Here is a 17,207-nt window from a genome sequence, read left to right on the forward strand (position 1 = left end):
TTGCCTACATATCCCTTTCTCCTATTGTTATAAGTAACACAGGGTTCGCTGCCTCCTTAATGAAACGTGCAGTGCTTTAAAGAGATCCTGTGGCTTCTGCACATTACATAAGCCATAGTTAGTTTGCCTCAGAATGATTGCAGAAAAATTGTAAATTTAGTCTCAGAAACCTGCTGCTTAAAGCAGACTCAGCCAGCTTTTTAGTTTTCAAAGCTGCTCTGTATAAAGCAGCACATTTGGAAATCTGTTGCTGATATACCCTATTCATACTCTATTCATAAGAAGTAAAACTTGGGGCACCTGGGTGGCTCAGTCGGTTAAGCGTCCAACCTAGCCTAAGGTCATGATCTCACTGTTCGTGAGTTCGAGCCCTGCATTGGGCTCTGTGCTGACAGCTCAGGGCCTGGAGCCTGCTTCAGATTATGTGTCTCCCTCTCTCTCTCTGCTCCTCCCCCACTCATGCTCTGTCCCTCTCTCTCTCCTTCAAAAATAAATAAAAATATTTTTAAAAAATTTTTAAAAAAGGAAGTAAAACTTAACTTGAAAGGGACATGGCATACATGAAAGAATCACAAAAATGGAAGGAGCAATGAATTCTAAGAAAATCCAGTATTGCTTAGGTTTTCAAATACTGGGACATTAAAATATCTTTGAATGTTGATAATATACTCTTATTAGCGAAATAACCCCTCTCTTGACTTCTATGCCAGGTGGCAAATTCCCAGTCTACCAGCTTAAATTGGCACTATGTATCACACTGCTATTGCTTTTCTGGGGAAGCAATGTAAATACAAAATAAATACAACCCCCACCACTACCACCATCATTTAACGTTAAACAGCAGTTTGACACAAAGCAATGGACTTGACTACAATGACCAGAGTTAGGTAAGCTGCCTCAAATTCTTTGAGGCAAAGAATATAACCAAATACTAGGATTAAGGGATTTTTTTCCTCCCCTCCATGGGAAACAGATTAGTTTAATTCATGTGAAAGATTTATTTTTCTTTTATGTATCTTTTATTTCTAGAGGTATTTCAAAAGGTATCTATTCAAAGGGAAGGTTTTTCTAAATTTTAATTTTTTATAACAAATTGTTTTAAACATAAAAAGAATAGAGGGGCACCTGAGTCGGTTGAGCATCCAACTTTTTTAAAAAAGAGTAGAGTATAATAACCTCTTATATACTCATTACCCAAGTTTGACGCTTAATATTTTCCCAAACTCGAATGCAAAGGATTTTGATTTGTCTATAATCAAAACCAGAATTTTTTAATTTATGCTATAAATAATACATGATTATAATACAAATAATAAAAAAACTAGAAACTCTTGAAAGAGATCAGTTTGAATTACTTTTTAAAAGACAACTTTTTAGGGGCACCTGGCTGGCTCAGTTGGTGGAGTATGCAACTCTTGATCTCAGGATTATGTGTCAAGCCCCATGTCGGGTATAAAGATTACTTAAAAATAAAATCTTACAAAAAAAAAGACAACTAATTATTGTTGACTCAGGATGGGCCTGGAGTTATAAACAGCATTCTTAAAATGGGGCTAGTTTTATTTTCACATTTTTTAATGATAATGTTTAACCAGATATTTAAAAAATGAGCCTGTAAGGACAAACATCAAAGTGGCGTGCCTAGCAACAGCCAAACCAAGTAGTAAAACTTACTAAGATCAGTTAAATACATATCTGTCTATCAAACTGAAGCTAAGCTCACAGCAAGTGATACCACAGCTGTCTGAGTGGGGCCTCCTAATCTTGGCTTGATCGGAGAAGCAAATAAAGAATGCACCAAAGTACATTCATTATGCTGAGTCACTGGGTTGAAAGACAGAAAGATAAACCACTTACTGAACAATGACATATTTTTCTTTTAGGTGATTCACAAGTCCTTGAGGACCGGCAGGCATAAAGTCACTAGGCTTTGTGTTACCTGTCCAGTCTACAATAATACTCACCAGTATTTGTATTGTATATTTTGATCTCAGGCAACTTTGATTATGAGAATTTGCTTATGTAAAAAGCTCTCTGGCTGGTACATAGGTGCAAGTAAAAAAAAAATTTTTTTCTTAATCAGATAATATTCAGAATCCTAGTGAAGTATTTTATTAACCAAAACCTTTTTAGATTAGTATTAAACATTTGCTAGATATTTACACTAATTGACAAGAAAATTACAAAATCATTCTGATTGACTCAGTTCATTTGTTTATTTAAAAAAAATTTTAATGTTTATTTATTTTTGAGAGAGAGAGACAGAGAGAGACAGAGCATGAGTGGGGGAGGGGCAGAGAGAGAGACGAGACACAGAATCCCAAGCAGGCTCCAGGCTCTCAGCTGTCAGCACAGAGCCCGATGCAGGGCTCGAACCCACCAGCTATGAGATCATGACCTGGGCCCAAGTCAGACATGCAACAAACTGACCCGTGACCGACTCAATTTAATAGTTTCTCCATGTTTCATTTCCAAAATAATCATGGAATACCACTTTTCCTGGCCATATTGGCTGTAGCTTCGGGCAATTTAACTTATTATATTGACAAGCTTGATAAATACATCATTTATTTTTTGTTTAGTAAATTTTAAGTTAAGCCTAAGATTCATTATAAGAAAAAGAGCTACAATAAAATGGAGAAATATTAATCTTTATAATTTTGTGTTTTTCATGATATCAAATGCCTTTTCCTCTCTATGACACAAAAAATCCAAACTGCATTTTCTTCATGAATTTACAACACGGGAAAAAATGAGGTCTCCGAAATTTAGAGCAGCAAGACTTCATACTTTGGAAAACAAGAAAAATTAAGTTTAAAAATAAGCTGCTTTTGAGGTGCCTGGGTGGCCCAGTTGTTAAGCATCTGACTTCAACTCAGGTCATGATCTCACTGTTCATGAGTTCGAGCACCATATCGGGTGAGCTGGAGCCCTGCTTCAGGTGAGCCCTGCTTCTCTCTCTTTCTCTCTCTCCCTCTGCCCCTCCTGGGATTCTCTCTCTCTGCCTCTTGCTCACTTGTGCCCTGCCCCCCCCCCCCCCGCCTCAAAAAAGCTGCTTTTGTAGTGAAAAGAGCACTTTTATACAGTGCTGTAATCTTTCTGGAGATCAATTTGGACATATGTGTAAAATACATTTAAAAAATCCATGACTCCTAAATACAGATCTATATACCCATAAACTGAATATTTGAACCCTGGAAATAATCCTTAAGAAAAAAACTCAAAAAAAATTTTGTGTATAAGGATGCTATTTATAATAATATACATTAGATACAACCTAAATTCTTACACTTACAGGAATTCTAGCATATCCATACCAAAAAATTTTTAAGCAATTCCACGTCAATGAAAGAAAACAAGGATATCCAGGTATTACTAAAACCTGTTATATATCTGCTGCTAGTTGAGGCTTTTGATAGAAGTTCTTGGTCCTCTGTTAGCTTTTGAGAACTAAAAGGTAGTATTTCTTGGTAAAGTAGTCCACATAATAAAAAGCAAGTAGATCACCAACTTGATGTGATATGAGTAACACTTTAAGCTCTTGATAAACTGTTATAATATCACTTACCTTCAGTTCAGATTCTTAGTAGAAGGGAGAGAGTCAGGTGAAATACTAAACTATCTCTCAGGCCCGTTTAAAAGTACTAGGGTCATAATGCAAGATTTAGTAATTCACATAAATAGGCCTTCAGAGAGGGATACCTGGAACTTTAGTCATCTGAAAAAGGGTCAAGACAAGGCAAGCACTGCCTTTTCAAGTCACTTGGCCTGTGGACAATGACTAATATGAGGTACAAAATCCACTAACCTCTGGGAACCAAAACAAAGTTTCCACTTGGGGTTCTTTGTATTCTCTGTCCACTAACAAAGCCAAATGCCAAAATCAATCCTTTCATGGACTGAAGAGGTCATTGGGCAAACTATGTGTTTTGTAGGCGTTCTGTGGTACTGCCCTACCTCTTTAAAAGCCCCCAATATTCTTGAGGTGAGACAAAAAATGTAAGGACACTGACTGCAAAGGCTGCTTTTAAAATATACTTGTATCCAAAAGAGATCCTCTTTCTCCTCATCCTCGCCAACATCTGTTGTTGCCTGAGTTGTTAATGTTAGTCATTCTGACAGGTGTGAGGTGGTATCTCATTGTGGTTTTGACTTGTATTTCCCTGATCATGAGTGATGTTGAGCATTTTTTCATGGGTCAGTTGGCCATCTGGATGTTTTCTTTGGAGAAGTGTCTATTCATGTCTTTTTGCCCATTTCTTCACTGGATTATTTGTTTTTTTTGGGTGTTGAGTTTGGTAGGTTATTTATAGATTTTGGATACTAACCTTTATCTGATATGCCATTTGCAAATATCTTCTCCCATTCTGTCAGTTGCCTTTTAGTTTTGCTGATTGTTTCTTTCACTGTGCTGAAGCTTTTTATCTTGATGAGTTCATTTTTGCTTTTGTTTCCCCTGCCTCTGGAGATGTGATGAGTAAGAAGTTGCTGCAGCTGAGGTCCAAGAGGTTTTTGCCTGCTTTCTCCTAGAGGATTTTGATGGCTTCCTGTCTTACATTTAGGTCTTTCTACAATTTCGAGTTTATTTTTGTGTATGGTGTAAGAAAGTGGTCCAGGTTCATTTTTCTGCATGCCACTGTCCAGTTTTCCCAGCACCATTTGCTGAAGAGATGGTCTATACTCTATTGGATATTCTTTCCTGCTTTGTGAAAGATTAGTGGCCATATGCTTCTGGGTTCATTTCTGGGTTCTCTATTCTGTTCCATTGATCTGAGTGTCTGTTTTTTGTACCAGTACCATACTGTCTTGATGATTACAGCTTTTTAAAAAATTTTTTCTTTAATGTTTATTTATTTCTGAGAAAAAGAGAGTGTGAGCGGGGGAGGAGCAGGGTGAGATGGAGACACAGAATCCGAAGCAGGGTCCAGGCTCTAAGCTGTCAGCACAGAGCCCAACGCGGGGCTTGAACTCACGAACTGTGAGATCATGACCTGAGCCAAAGTCGGACACTTAACCGACTAAGCCACCCAGGCACCCTGATGATTACAGCTTTGTAATACATCTTGAAGTTCGGGAGTATGATGCTTCCAGCTTTGGTTTTCTTTTTCAAGATTGCTTTGGCTATTCAGGATCTTTTCTGGTTCCATACAAATTTTAGGATTGTTTGTTCTAGCTCTGTGAAGAATGCTGGTGTTATTTTGATAGGGACTGCATTGAATATGTAGATTGCTTTGGGTAGTATCAACATTTTAACAGTGTTTGTTCTTCTAATCCAGGAGCATGGAATGTTTTTCCATTTTTTTGTGTGTCTTCTTCAATTTATTTCATAAGCTTTCTATGGCAATGTTTATAGCAGCCCTATCAACAATATCCAAAGTATGAAAAGAGCCCAAATATCCATCAATGGATGAGTGGATAAAGAAGACATGGAATATATATATATACAAGGGAGTATTACTTGGCAATCACAAGGAATGAAATCTTGCCATTTGCAACTACATGGATGGAACTGGAGGGTATTATGCTAAGTGAAATTAGTCAGTCAGAGAAAGACAAATATTATATGACTTCATTAATACGAGGAATTTAAAATACAAACAGATGAACACAAGGGAAGGGAAGCAAAAATAATATAAAAACAGAGAGGGGAACAAAACATAAAAGACTAGTAAATATAGAGAACAAACAGAGGGTTGCTGGAGGGGTTCAGGGAGGAGGGATGGTCTAAATGGGTAAGGGGCATTAAGGACTCTACTCCTGAAATCATTGTTGCACCATATGTTAACTAACTTGGATATAAACAATAAATAAATTGAAAAAAAATACTTGTATCCAAAAGGTGTACACAAATTCTCCAGTCCCTCTTTTCCTTCATTAGCATGGATTAGGTCACTAGGCAGCCTACCAAGAGTGGAGACCTAAGAAGAGTTAGTATGTTTGGGAGTGAGTCTGGGATTGGCAAGAATAACAGTGATTATCTTGGTGGTCTGGTCAGGATGTGTTAAGCCCAGATAAGAGAAAAAAGAGTTTTCCCCATTACTGAAGAAAGCAGAAAAGGAGGACTTGTTAGCATGCAGGTGAACTCTGAGAGAAGATGTGATACTCCAAAGGAAGGAAGTAATTTAAAAGGAGTTCTAAAGGAGTTGGGCCCAAAGTAAGGATTACTCTCAAAGGAAAATGTGGTGTTACAATTCTGCCACAGTCTGCTCTGAATGAAAGTTTAGGGAACCTGCATCTTTCCGATCCTTACAAATCTAGGAGCATAGAGAATGTAAGGCCCTGGAGGTCGTTGGAGGAGTAGTAGAAAAACTAAAGTCCAAGGAATCAGCCTTCCATTTCCCTGGAACTAAAAAGGGTTGGGTAGAATCTGCCCTGCTTTTTACCATTCCTCCATTGATGTATGTTCTGACCCAGCCCATCTGAGCGTCACAGAGACTTTCCCAATCCCTTGGAGGACTCAGATATTGAAATTCCAACAGAGGAAGTGTGGAGAAGAAATATGTGCAAAATGAGCATCCTTAAACCACAGGCAGGATTTTCTCCAATGAAAGAATTCCATTCAACTAGTCCTCATTTTATTGTGAGTTCAAGCCCCATGTTGGGCATGGAAACTACTTAAAAAAAAAAAAGTATAAAAAGGTGCATTGCAGATAAAGAAAACTCTTAAGAAAAAAACTTAACTCTCCTTTATTTAACCTAGTAAGGAGAAAAAAATTGTCTGACTTAGGTTTCAATTGTTTTTATTTTCCAAGCTCATGTTCTTATAATGCTTCTAGCTGAGTAGAGAAATCATAAAATCATAAAATCTTAGAGCTAAAAGAGATCTGGAAGATCATTTCTTCCTCTTTATTTTATAGCCAAGAAATCTCAAAAAGGAAAATGGCTAAAATGTAGGAAGCCAAAAAGTTTCAGGAGAAGCAATAAATACAGATAATCCATAAAATGAAAATGAGACCAAACAAAATCTTGGGTTTATTATAAGAATTATTATTGCACTTAACCATAGTTTCTCCACAGATTTGGATATATATTTGTTGTCTCTATTTTTGTTGGTTAAGGAATGGATCAAAATTTTTCAAAATTATTGTTTGCTGCTACAATGGAAATCTACAAAAACGGGTAATAGACTATTTTGGGATCATTGTTCAGAAGCACATTTATCTTAGAAATGGTTACCATGGAGATGAGCACACGTCGTATGACTCTACAGCTTGTGAGTTAGAAGTCATCTATGCTACTAAGACATAAATAGCCATATATACACATACACACACATAAGCCCATCCACACACGCACAGTGAAGTTATATTGTTCCTCTCCTTTCGTAAAATAATAATAAAACTCCATTCAGTGCTGGTCTTTGATGGTGGAAGGACTGGCAAAACTCTACACCTTTTAAAATGTAATATTATACAATGACATAAAAATCACTTTTTAAAAACATTGTGAAAGTAATCTGAATCAAGCTTAAAACATACTTAACATGTAAAATAAACGATGAGAACATACTTCTTAGACATCACTCCTCTTAAAGTAGAAATATAAAAATAAGAAAGTTAAATGAAATGCCTGGTTGGCTCAGTCTGTAGAGCATGTAACACTTGACCATGGGGTCATGAGTTCAAGTCCCATGCTGGACATAGAGCTTACTTAAAAAAGTAAATAAAATACATTTAAAAAAATAAGAAAGGAAAAAAAAGCCCAGAGTAGATTACAAAAAAGTTATTGAGTTATTTTCCCAAGGAATTCAATAATATAATACTAATATATTATTAATATTGATAGCAATTAGCTATTAATAATAGTTTTAATAATATTAGGGCCTAGTTATCAGGCTAGCCTTTCTCTCCCTGCCTCTCTCTAGCTAGATAATTTCTTTTTTATTTGTTTCCTTTTCTTTTTTTTTTTTTTTGCTTTTTCTTTTCCTTCAATAAATACAATTTTTAAGCTGCTTAAATTCCAAAGACACTGGCCAATTTCAGAGTATCACAAAGGTATATATTCTGATTAAAGTTAATTTGCTTTTATTTATTTTACTTATTTGTTTACTTTTCAGTAATGGACATTTTCAAATTTTCAAGCAACAGGAGAAAGAATAGCAAAATTAACACCCCCTCCCATGTACCCATCACCCAGCTTTGTTACTTATCAACATATAACTAATTCTGTTTGATTTATAACCTCCTTCCTCCATCATTTTAAATCAAATGTAAAACATCATGGTAAAGACTTTTTAAAATAATTACACTATCCAATTAGAAAACTTTTCCTCCACAGTTTGAATTTTTTATACTTTTCGTAGAAGAGTACTTCAACATTTCATTGTGTATAGGGTACAATAGCAGGTACTAAATTCAGTAGTATAAGAATGTCCAGAACTAGAATAATAATACTTCCTTGAACATTCACCACTTAATACACTGATGACTTACTTATGTAAAAAGAAATCTTTTCTTAAGCAGTATAATTTTTTTAGACTAATGCATGTGTTTAAAAGTATATTTAAAGAAAGCCATGCACCTTGATTTGTTTTATAGAAACACAAGAAATGTAAAGCAAAAGCAAAAACAAAAACAAAACACCACAAGAAATGTATATTAAATAAATAAAACCAAATGTGTTTTTGCTTTTTTCCCCAAGACAGCTATTTTAACATGTTTGATTAGCAGACAAAACTCTATACTTGCTAGAAGAGTGTACAAAAAGGACAATTACAGAACAACGCATCATCTTTCACAGTCTTTCCATAAAAAAAAAATAGTCATGCAAAGTTTCTCAATATTTGCTGCTATTTTCAAATTGAGGCAGCATGTAGTTTTTGAACTGGGGTATATTCTCCATTTGAAAAATTAAAATCTGAAACTGAGATCAGCAAAAAGTCTAGTCATATAACCTTTATTCCCTTTTACTTCACTACTCTTGCACTCTGCTTTCTAGAATTTCAGCACTGAAAGAGTTGTGAAATTTGCATTTTTCCTCCAAGTTCATCGATCCAATATTCCTTACTCTCTTCATGTTAAATACTTATTTATCAATGTATTTAAATCCAAGTCTTTAAAATCTGAAGTCTTTCAATCTTGCTTTTTTTTTTAAAATCCAAGCATCAGGAAATGAAAGACATAACTATCATCAAATGAGTGACCTCTCAGAGATCACAAAAAATTGTTTCACTCTACATAGTGTCATCCCAAATAGTTTTAAATAACCACTTTTTAAAAAATATGAAACACTTCACAAATGTGTATATCATCCATGCGCAGGGACCATGCTAAGCTTCTCTGTAACATTCCATTTTAGTATATGTGCTGCTGGTGTGAGCACTTACAGAAACAATTTTTGGGGCACCTGGGTGGCTCAGTCAGTTAAGCGGCCGACTTCGGCTCAGGTCATGATCTCTCGGTCCGTGAGTTCGAGCCCCGTGTTGGGCTCTGTGCTGACAGCTCAGAGCCTGGAGCCTGTTTCAGATTCTGTGTCTCCCTCTCTCTGACCCTCCCCTGTTCATACTCTGTCTCTCCCTGTCTCAAAAATATATAAAACATTAAAAAAAAATTTTAGAAAAAGAAACAATTTTTAAAAAGAATGAGTGCTTTCTTCTACATGCTTAGCTCTAGTGATTCTAGCTTTTACTAGTCATTCTCATAGAATTTCTATAGAGATACTTACAGATAAGTATACAGTTCCTTAGGAGCATTTCCAGAGAAGCAACTCCTGACTCAATTGAGAGAATTGAAGATAAAAGTAGAAGAAATGTCATATTGCATCATACCAGTTGGTCATCCAGCTGAATGCTGACACCAAGACACATTTTTTAAGTTTTAAATTTAATTCCAGTATAGTTAACGTATGTTATATTAATTTCAGGCGTACAATGCAGTGATTCAACAATTCTGTACATTTCTCAGTGCTCATCATAGTTAAGTGTGCTCCTTAATTTCCTTCACCTATTCTACCCATGACATCAAGACATTTTGAAGGAAAGCACTATGGCTTTCTAATTCATCCATCTAAAATCCAGAAATATAGATGGTTTCCTTACTGTAGTGGATCAGTTGATATATGACCTAGACATTTTCTAAACTTCTTGACAATTATTCTCTTGTTTGCTTATTCCAGTGCTTTAGGCAACATTTTCAGTTAACATTACTACCCGCTGTGTTCTTTTGGTTGACATGAAATTACTTCTTTTAAACTTCAAGATACACTCACTAGTATTTTTTAATATCCTAGGATTTATTAACTTAGTTAACATTATCCATATTATTCCTGATTTTTTTGAATAATTTGATCACAGTTCTCCATTTCTATCATTTTATTTATTTTTTTCTTTCTAATTTTTTTCTTATTTTTTTTAATTTTATTTTTTATTTTTTAAAATTTACATCCAAATTAGTTAACATATAGTGCAACAATGATTTCAGGAGTGGATTCCTCAGTGTCCCTTACCCATTTAGCCCATCCTTCCTCCCACAACCCCTCCAGTAACCCTCAGTTTGTTCCCCATATTTATGAGTCTCTTCTGTTTTGTCCCCCTGCTGTCTTTATATTATTTTTGTTTCCCTTCCCTTATGTTCATCTGTTTTTTCTCTTAAAGTCCTCAGATGAGTGAAGTCATATGATTTTTGTCTTTCTCTGACTGACTAATTTCACTTAGCATAATACCCTCCAGTTCCATCCACGTAGTTGTAAATGGCAAGATTTCATTCTTTTTGATTGCTGAGTAATATTCCATTGTATATATAGACCACATCTTCTTTATCCATTCATCCATTGATGGACATTTGGGCTCTTTCCATACTTTGGCTATTGTTGATAGTGCTGCTATAAACATGGGGATGTATGTGTCCTTTCGAAACAGCACACCTGTATCATGTGGATAAATGCCTAGTAGTGCAATTGCTAGGTCATAGGGTAGTTCTATTTTTAGTTTTTTCAGAAACCTCCATACTGTTTTCCAGAGTGGCTGCACCAGCTTGCATCCCCATTCATTTCTATCATTTTAAATAAAAATATCAGGTGTTATACATATATATGTATATATTTATATGTATATATTTATAAACATATATATGGTAGGCATAATCATATATATATGTGTGTGTTTAGAAAAAGATAAATTCCTGGCAGAAAGTGGAGAGGTCAACATTACTTGAGGATGATGCCATGGAAGGGAATTTTCTATCATTGACAATCTAGTACTTTCTGAGCACGACCTACATCTGCCTCTGTTTCCAATCCATCAAATCCCTTCAACCCTCTAATTTGACAGCTATCTCTATCACTCTGATGGAGTCATTCTATATAAAATCTCCAGTTGATCTCATTTTATTATGTCAAGTTATTTTTTGCTGTTTCTCTATACCCTGGCCTCTCTGTAACTTTTTATACCACTGGACAACATTTTTGTTTTAAACTCTTATTTAACCTTTGATTACACAACCCATCTTTTCTACCCGCCTTCATGACTTCTCCTTATCTGGTTTCTTTTCACATTTCACTTGCTTTTCAGCCTTCCAAAATTTGTCCCTCAGGGCATTGTCCTTGGCTGGGCTTTCTCTAAACTGGATCTTTTGAGAAATTCATATTTTCTTAGTGACCGTCACCTCTATGTGAATGGCCTCAATTCAACTCAGATGTCTTGGCTTTACTCACTCATTTGTCCATCTGTGAAAAAGTTATTGAATGCTTACAATATGACAGGCACTAAATAAATAAATTGGGTTCCTCAATACTCTATAAAACTGTAATTCATAACCCTCATAAGACTAATGTCCAAGTTTCCCTAGCTTTAAACTTTCATATCATGTTTGATGAACCTTTGTTCAATCTCTATATTCATTTTTTCAATATCTTTCACTTATTTTTAAAAAGTGTCTTTTGAGTCATCAGTTCTTCTTATGGGCTTCAACATAATCCAAGTTGTCATGTCCCTTATACCTGGGTTATTACTTTAGCTTTCTAATTGGCCCTCTGATTATTTTATTCAGCCTGTATAATAATATATTTCTTATCATGTCACTCTTACTGTTCATAAACACTACAAGTCCAAACATTTCCACCTGATTTTTGAAGCTTATATAACTAGAGTTACCGTACTGCATAAATTTTATTCCTAATGTGCACCTGTCTTTATAGACAGGAAGTTTCCCTACAAAATTAATCGTTTTTTTACCTCCATATTTTTGCAAATACTGATTTCCCCATTCTGTGATTTATTTTGTTTCGGTTGATTTCCCCCCTCCCAAATGGAATCGTAAGCTCTTGGAAATCAGGATCTATTTTTAGTTATTGAATTGTATCAATTCTATTTTCTTAAAAAAAATTTTAGTGTTTATTTATTTTTGAAAAAGAGAGAGAGAGAGAGCATGAGTGAGGGAGGGGCAGAGAGAGGGAGACGCAGAATCCGAAGCAGGCTTCAGGCTCTGAGCTGTCAGCAGAGAGCCCAGTGCAGGGCTAGAACTCATGAACTGCAAGATCATGACCTGAGCCGAAGTCAGACATTTAATGGACTGAGCCACCCAGATGCCCCGAATTTTATCAATTCTAAAATGCACATTTTTTCATATTATTAACTTCCCTAAAGTCAACATGCATCTAATAATCAAAGTTGACATCTTAAACATTATAATAATTTACTTGTTTTTAATGTTTATTTATTTATTTTGAGAGAGAGAGAGAGAAAATGAGTGAACAGGGGAAGGGCAGAGAGAGGAAGAGAGAGAATCCTAAGCAAGCCCTGTGCTGCCCAATGCAGGGATCGATCTCGATCTCACAAACCCTGAGATCATGACCTGAGCCCAAATCAAGAATCAGACACTTAACTGAGTGAGCCATGCAGGCACCCCACACATTGTAATAGTTTAACTGGCATTATTATTCTCTCCTGGTGGTAAACAAAATAATGGTGTGTATTATAAGCAATAGTATATTAACTGCAATCAAATACCATTTTTTTTTTTTTTACTTTTACAGCACTTGAAGAAGTAATAGGCTCATTGCAGATATGCCATAAATGCTTGTTGGTTGATTTCTTTCCTAGTTATATGGTTTTGAACCACAAAAGTGGCTGCAATAAAGATAACCCATATACCTAGCATGTTACTAATTTCAAAAATTAAAATAAAAATCATTTGTTTTTTGAGGGGAGGTAGAAAAGATAAAGAATTAGACAAGTATGTGAATCCCACTTTTAAAAAAAATGTTTATTACAAAGAATTGAACTCTAAAGTTCTAAATTATATCTTAAACTCTCTTTCTCCAGGCTTTGAGAAGATCTCACTTACTTTGGACCATGTGAGATCCTTAACTATCATTACAGACATGAAGATTGTATATGGTAGGAAATGTAGAAAGTTTCTGCTTCTGTTTTTATTGCTTCTTTTTGTGTTATCACTATAGCCATGCACATATAAACAAAAAATGTTTTGTAATCAAAATATTCTAGTAACATATAAGAGGAATTGTATTCATAAAGGAATTTGCATTCAAATTTATTTTAATTAAACTACTATATTTAAAGTTTATTTACTTATTTTGAAAGACAAAGAGAGTTGGGGCGGGGCAGGGGCAGAGAGAAGGGGAGAGAAAGAATCCCAAGCAGGATTGGCATCATCAGTGCAGAGCCCTATGCAGGGCTCAAATCCATGAAATGTGAGATCATGACCTGAGCGGAAACCAAGAGCCCACGCTCAACCAAGTGAGCCACTCAGGTGCCCTTAATTAAACTAATTTTTAAAAAATATCTTTAAAAAGTACGCACAAGGAACAGTGCCATAATCATGATAGAAGTTTGGTTTTTCTCTGTATTTATTTCAGCCTATGTCTGCATATTCTCAATGAAGTGCAGAATTGAGCCCAAAATTGTAATGCAAAGTAGATTTTTTTTTATCATTCATCAATGTTTTCAGCCATGCCAGCCATATCTGAATTAAGATTATATATTCCCATGATGATTTTATCATGTCGTATGTCTGAATGTGTAATGTAGCGAATGAAAGTGGGCACTGGGATCTAACAGACCTGAGATCAAATACTGGATCCACTGCTTACCAAGTCTTTGCATTTTACTTACTTTATCTAAAGGTGGGATTTTTGTGATGATTAGAGATAATGCTTGGAAAATAACTGGTATAATAATCAGAAGGAAGAGGAAAGAAGGACTTTGTCCGTTTTGATACTTTGCTGTAGTTGGCCAGTTTCTCATAGGGAAATCTGCCCCACCTGTTGTGTTGGCGCTTAAGGAACTGCTGTTGTAAGTGGCTCATCAAGAGTTGAATGTCATGTGGCCTTGTTGGGACTATGGAAAAGGAATTAAGCCACAGGATTGCCCATTCAGTCTTGGGAAGATCTGGATGATTCTGCAGAAGCAAAAATGATTTGAAAATGTATATATAGATACCTCTCTACTAATCCATCCTCACCTGACTGAATGTTGTATAATAGCCCTTTTCCAAAACAGGGGTGGAATGTTCTGGTTTCACCACAGATTTTCTACTCATTTCATTTTTAGAATCAGCTTAAAGATTTCAGGTCCCTTTTGTATATAACCTTTATTCTCTAGCTTTTTAAAAAATAATATTTTTGCATATTAAAAAACAAAGAAGGGGCGCCTGGGTGGCTCAGTCAGTTAAGCCTCCGACTTAAGCTCAGGTAACGATCTCATGGTTTGTGGGTTCGAGCCCCGCATCGGGCTCTGGGCTGACAGCTCAGAGCCTGGAGACTGCTTCGGATCCTGTGTCTCCCACTCTCTCTGCTCCTCCCCTGCTCACGCTCTGTCTCTCTCTCTCAAAAGTAAAATAAAAAAAAATTAAAAAAAAAAAAGAAAATACCTAGTACTTGGCATAAATACTCTAAATCTGTTAGAAGAGAGAAACTATATGGGGGTCATGGGAATATATTCCAGGGTGTATTCACTTCACACTTTCCCCTTTGGCCCAGCCCAGGGCCTCTTAGCCCCTGTAAGGATGTGCCCATCTTTCAGGATAACCCCTTACCAGTCATGTCCCAGGATAGGCAATGCTTCCTGCATGGAAGGAATGCTGCCCTCTCCCTCTGACTGGGTCTCATAATCTTTTGCCTCTTCTTTCTCTTCTGCCAATTCTCCAGGCCTGAGAGAGTGGTGCTTCTCCCAGTCCCTCTGCATCCAGACTAGCTATGTGGGAAGGAGTTTTGACCTTAAAGGACTTTTTGGAAAACCATAAACTGAAATAGAACAAGCAGTAAAATTTGAGTCAAGGGACCTGGAATCACAAGTGATGTGCTATTAGACAAATCAGTTTCCTTCTCTGGACCTTGGTTGTTCTGTAAAATGAAGGGTTGAGTTGGATAGAGTCAGTGAATAGAATCAGTGTCTTAGTGTCCAACGCTACTGCAAGCATATTAATCTTACAGAACTATCATCAGAGACTGGAGCTATCAATGTGTAGCCAATGATTCTACCCATCTTCTATAGAATGATGTGGTGTAAAGAGCACGGGCTTTTGAGTAAGATGGAACTGTGTTCATCCTTGTTATTAGAATCTAACAAACAAACCCAAACTCTGTGACCAAAGGCAAGGTCCTTCAGTTCTCAATTTAATGTCCTTCTCTTTAAAACTGCAGTAGATATTACCTACCTCATTGGGTTGTCATGAGGATTGAATCGGATACCGTTCATATAGTGCTGGGACATAGCATCTGTTCCTGCTAAGGAGGTCTTTACATCCAGTAGCAGTGCTCACTCTACATCTTAATCAACACGATCAGCAGCATGTAACAGTTGATCACCCTGTCCTCCTTGAGACACTTTATTTGTACTCTCTGACTTCTCTCTCTCTTTTCCCTCCTATCTTCTGGGCCTCTCCTTCTTAGTCTTCTTTGCTGGATCTTCCTCCTCTTCCTCACCTGTGAATGAGGGGTGAGGCTTCTCTGTCACTCTTCCTTACTAGATCTTATCTAGTCTTGTGGCTTTAAAAGGCATCTTTAAGCTGATTACTCCAAAATGTACACGCCTTGCAGAGATCTTTCCTATGAAGTCCAGATTCATATAGTTCAGCTGCCCACTTGACATATCTACTTGGTTGATTCATAGGCATATTAAGTTTAACACATCCCCAACTGAACCTTTCATCTCCACATCACCCCTTTCTTGGTAAATGGAAAATCACCTCTTTAGTTGCTCAGGCCAAAAATCCTTGTAATTATCCTAGTCTCCTCCACATTAATCTGGTCATAAATTCTCTTGGCTTGATTCTCATATATATCTAGAACCTGACTGTTCCCTCTCCCTCCGCTGTTATTCTAGCCCAAACAGCCATCTTCTCTCATGTGGATGTTTGCAGTAGTCTCCTAACACATCTCCTTGCTGCCATTTTACCCCCTCTCCTCAAAGAAGCTAGAAAGATCCTTCTGCAGCATAAGCATAGTATCATGTTACTTGCCTGGAAGCAGACTGGGGTGGAGTTCCAGCATGCAAGACTTTTTTAAGGATTGCCCTTGGTATCAACATTTGTGGAAGGGAAGGGAAGGATCAGGACTGGACAGAGAAGTACAAAGGTTATGCGTGCCCACTGACAGTCTTGGCCAAATACATGTTGGCCTGTAGAGCTACAGTGCCCTTCAGAGTTGTTTCAAATTGGGCTAAGATGCCAGACCTTTATGCTCCCTCATCATGGACAGGGATGTGGTCTGTTCTGTGAAAGGCACAACCGAAGGCAAGGAGGTCTCTGAAGCTGAGGCAGTCCCGAAGGCATTGTTGACTTTCAGCCAAAAGCACACCCAGACAACAGGCATTCACGGAAGGGGGATCCAGGTAGCACAGCACAGGATCTACCACGTCTCTACCCATTTCCCTCCAGTGGCTTCCTATCTCACTCAGAATAAAACCCAAAGTCTTTATCATTTTTCCTTTGAACTCATCTCTTACCGCTCTTCCCTTCACTCACCCCCAAAGCCACGTTAGCCACCTGTAAGTTTCTTGAACGTCTCCATCTCCTTCCTCCCACCACTACACTTCTGTCTCAGCACTTGCTGTTTCTTCCATTCGCAAAGTTCATCTCCCAGACGGCTGGGAGGGGCTGGCTCTTGAACTTTATTCAAGTCTCTGCTCAAATTTCACTTTATCAGAGAGGCCTTCTCTTACCAACTCATAGCACGTAGCACATTGCCCTTTTCCTGTGTTCCCTTATTTTACTCAATTTTTCTTTTTAGCACTTAAATCATGACCTAACATG

The 17,207-nt window shown here is 36.9% G+C and overlaps 1 non-coding gene across 1 annotated transcript; it reads right to left on the reverse strand.

The window, feature by feature from the left end:
• Positions 1 to 9,215: 9,215 nt before the first annotated feature.
• Positions 9,216 to 9,321, reverse strand: LOC115522533. The gene has a single exon (XR_003971438.1). It is a non-coding gene; the product is annotated as a U6 spliceosomal RNA (small nuclear RNA).
• Positions 9,322 to 17,207: the final 7,886 nt, after the last annotated feature.

The sequence above is a fragment of the Lynx canadensis genome, chromosome C1, assembly GCF_007474595.2.
Source record: "Lynx canadensis isolate LIC74 chromosome C1, mLynCan4.pri.v2, whole genome shotgun sequence".
Lineage (NCBI taxonomy): Eukaryota > Metazoa > Chordata > Mammalia > Carnivora > Felidae > Lynx > Lynx canadensis.